General features: G+C 46.5%; 1 long non-coding RNA gene across 1 annotated transcript; it reads left to right on the forward strand.

Annotated features, from left to right (window-relative positions):
* Positions 1 to 808: 808 nt before the first annotated feature.
* LOC117195335 lies at positions 809 to 1648 on the forward strand. The gene is made up of 4 exons (XR_004475054.1): positions 809 to 874; positions 948 to 1110; positions 1197 to 1487; positions 1553 to 1648. It is a non-coding gene; the product is annotated as an uncharacterized LOC117195335 (long non-coding RNA).
* Positions 1649 to 4044: the final 2396 nt, after the last annotated feature.

Raw genomic sequence — 4044 nt, forward strand, 5'->3', positions numbered from 1 at the left:
GTGAGAGAGTGTGTAGAACATGAGCAGTTTTTGCAAGACTGATGGTTATTCCCCATTTCTTAGACCATGATAATGCATCAGCCAGGAGCCGCTCCACATTTTCGTTGGCTTGTTTTGGACTTGGGGCAGATACGAGGTATACTGCGTCATCAGCGTACGTTGCTAGCATTTGGGTTGAGTTTGCGTGTCTTGGTGGCTGCGGCATGTCGGCAGTGTAAAGGTTGTAGAGTACTGGGCCAAGTACGCTTCCTTGCGGCACTCCAGCGGTTATGTGCTTTAGGCTTGAGGTGATGTTGTTGCAGCAGACGACTTTGAAGCTTCTGTCTGAGAGATAGCTGGTGAGTAGAATGTATAGATTGTCAGGTACTACCGTTTTAACTTTGCAGAGAAGACCCTGATGCCAGACTCTATCAAAGGCCTCCTGGATATCCATGTACACAGCACTGCAATGCCGCTGCGCTTCGTAGGATCTGAGGATGAATTGCGTGACTCGTCCGATTTGCTGTTCCGCTGAGTGCTGACTTCTGAAGCCAAATTGATGGTTTGGAATAGCCATGGCAAAGCTTTCTTCTTCAAAAGTCGTTTGAGGATGAGGCGTTCAAGGATTTTGGAGAAGCCTGTAAGCAGGCTGATGGGTCTGTAGGACTCAAGCCTATCACTCGGCTTTCCTGGCTTCCTTAACATTGAGATTTTTGCGCATTTCCAGGACTTTGGGAAGTGGCCGAACTGCAGAGCCGAGTTGCATATCAACAGCAGATACTCGATGGCGGATGTTGGCAGAGATTTAATGACGCGATTGTCGATACTGTCGAAACGGGTGCCTTTTTCGTCTTGAGCTTCTTAATTTCCGATTTGAGTTCCTGGATGGTCACAGGTCTGATTATTTGAGCAGCTTCATCTGGACCGTTATCTTGTAATACTGCGTTAATTTCTTCTCTGTCTTCTAGGTCTGCCGTGATCTTTGGCGTGAAACGTGCTTCCAGGTGCTGCGCAAAGGCCTCAGCTTTTTCCTCCGTAGTTTTGCACCAAGGTTCAGCAGGAGCTTGCTGCCCTTCCGCAACGTGCCTTCTGACTGGCAGATTTGGGATGGGCTGTCTCTTGATTGTGTTGGTAAGCCGCCACAGTTTCTGCATGCTGTACCTATCAGTTGGGTCAATGTCGTGTAGCAGTCTGTTCATTTGTTTGTCTTTTTGCAGCTTGATCCGTTTACGTATTCTGTTAGTCAGCTGATTGATAGTGCGTGCAATGAGGGGGTTGGAGCACCTATCTTTTTGGTTGATTTTGCAGAGAATTCTTTTGATCTTGATCGCTTTCAGCGTTTGCGAGTCAAGATGGAAGCTTTGCGGTCCGTACACTGTGTGCTGGTTACTTGAGGTTTGCGAAGCCAATTCAGCTGCAATGTAAATGTTCTTTTCAAGGATAGCCACTGCATCATCTATGTCGTCGCCGTTGTGAAGTTCAGTCTCCAGATGGATTCGCTGTTCTAGGTGAGCTTGAAATCTTCTGATATTTGCATTTTTTGGTAATAGTATCTTCTTTTTTCCATATTCAGGTCTCAGGAGGAGTCTAATAATTTGCATGTTGTGATCTGAACCTAAGTCATATGATGTTTCGATGTGGATTAAATTGTGTCTAATACCCTTATAAACCGCAAAGTCTATAGCAGACGGCATATGTCGTCGATTTGAAGGGAAGTGGGTGGGGGATCCAGTGGCCAGTATGTTTTGGTCGTTTTCCTGGATGCATTTCAGAAGTGCAGCCCCTCTTCTACAGGATCTTGCATTGCCCCACCACTGGCTTTTGGCGTTCCAATCCCCAGCTACGATAAATCTGCTACCTAGAGAGTCAAATACCTGTTTTAAATTGTGTATCAATCCATTCGTGTGCAGGTGGACAATAGATCGCACCAATGTTTATTGTTTGTGGTTTTTTGTTGTTGCAGCTATGGTGCACATCTGGATGGAGTCCTCTCTTGTTGGTGCGAGGGAAATGTGCGGGATGTTGCACTTGATGATTACCGCGGCTCCTCCTCTGCTCCGGTTCGACGGGTGGTTTGCCATGTAGACGTGGTAACCATCTATCACGAGGTTTGTGTCTTCTTTTAAATGCGATTCCGATATCAGTAGGATGTCAATACTGTTGCCTGCCAAATAAGCGTTAAGTTCAGGGAGTTTGTTTGGAAGCCCAGCAGCATTCCAGAAAGCGATTTTGATTAAAGGGGAATTACTATGCATTTGAGGTCTCATTGTCATTTGTGAGTGGTCGGAGTCGTGCCATAACTCGGTACAGTGTCTTCTCGATCATGGAGAGCCTAGCTTCAAGACTCGGTTGGGGTTGTGTCTTGTTATTAGTTGTCTCGTTCCTTTCGATCCGTCTGCACTTGTAGGAGAGTGATAAGCTTGTCTAGCTTCTCGTTTAGGCTGCTGAGGTCAGCCTTATTGTTGTTGTTGTTGTTGCTGCCTTGCGGGCGATTTGCGCTCTTAAATCGGGCCTGCGCTCTTGGAGCGATTTTCGGCTGAGGTGCTTTATGAGCTGCTCCTGCAAGCGTGTACTTGGAGTCAGCTTCCTCTTTGACCTCGACCTGCGTTGTTGTTGTAGTTTCTGCTGCGCTGGGAGGCTCGCTCTGGCGACAGCAGCGTAACTCAAGGCCTGCTTTGACGTGCAGGGTGCTTCTTCTCGTGTACGGGAGCTAAGGGCGTTCATCTGCTGAGTGCGTTTTTTTTTGTGTGTCGTATGCAGCGGTGGCGATACGTAACTAACATAACGTAACGTAACCCAACTCGAGCCTTGGCCTGATCCAGCAGGTTAGGGGAGCCAGAGTTACGTTACGCTATGGGGACTTTATTTATACCAATACTTAGTCTAACATTTTAGGTACAATATGTTGAGGCTGTATCTTATAAATATATAAATATCTGTCTACAAGCTGCTGTTAGCAGCCGTAGGCAGCAAATACAATGCTTTTTTTTTTTTACAGCGCGAATTCTCCATTGCCAGCAGTGCTGCCGGCGCAAACATATTTTTGGGAAAATCTCTCCACTTTGGTAAACAGTCCGTTTGCCAGAGGGGGGAGAGGGAGTGGGTAGAGCTAAAGCATAATACTCTTGATACTATAGATAGATTTAAAAGTAGATTATAATTAAGGGGAACATTTTGGTTGCCTTCATTGGCAGAAAAGGGAGATTGTATACATATATATGTTATCTATTCTATGTGTTGTATTCTATTTGTTTTGTTTGTTTTTGTTCTCCTCTGCCCACTGGTCCGGGCAGCCAGAGCTATTGCTTATTATGGTTTGTCTTCTTTCTTCTTTCGTTACTGTTCCGCCCTCTGGTCCGGGGCAGCCAGCATTGAGTTGAGCGTTTGTGTGGATGAGTGTTTGTATGTGCGCTTGTATGTGCGCAACGGTCCGTTGTCTCATCAGTGGAAATGGCCGAAGTCCACCACCTTCCAGTTGTTGTTGGCTTCTCTCTTCCTCTCAGGGAGTTCACTGGCGGCAATTCGAGATCTATAGGAGAAGGAGGAGACAGAAATTGCGCAGCAGAAATGCTAACGCTCATAGCTTTGAACAGCAGCGCCTTGTTCGGACGCGTTTTTGGCAATCGTTCGCATGAGTCTTCTACTCTTTTTAATAATTTGCAGTTGTCCATTTCTATGTCGTTAGTTAATCGGTTTAGGAAGATATTAAGCAGAGTGATCATTCCGTAACGGCCATTTCGGTGTCTGCTTTGTCCGGGGCATTCGTCGCGCTCGCATATATTTGTTTTTTCTTTCGTGCGTTTGTGTGTTCTGTGTCCAAATGGGGCAGCCATGGTTGTTGCCTTCTTAGGGGCTGAACGGGAATTTGTTGGCGGTAAGTCTTCACTGCTGTTGAGCATTTTGGTTGTTGTTTTCTGTGCTTCTTGTTCCTGTTGCTGACGGTGGTTGACTTTCATGGGCATTTGTGCTAGTGTGTATGTGCGCGCTTCCATTGACTTGGCCGTTCTCGCTCTGCCGCGAATGTGTGTCAGGCGTCTGATGAGTGGATATCTCGTTCAAAGCTGC

The sequence above is a fragment of the Drosophila miranda genome, unplaced genomic scaffold (assembly GCF_003369915.1).
Source record: "Drosophila miranda strain MSH22 unplaced genomic scaffold, D.miranda_PacBio2.1 Contig_AX7_pilon, whole genome shotgun sequence".
Taxonomy (NCBI): Eukaryota; Metazoa; Arthropoda; class Insecta; order Diptera; family Drosophilidae; genus Drosophila; species Drosophila miranda.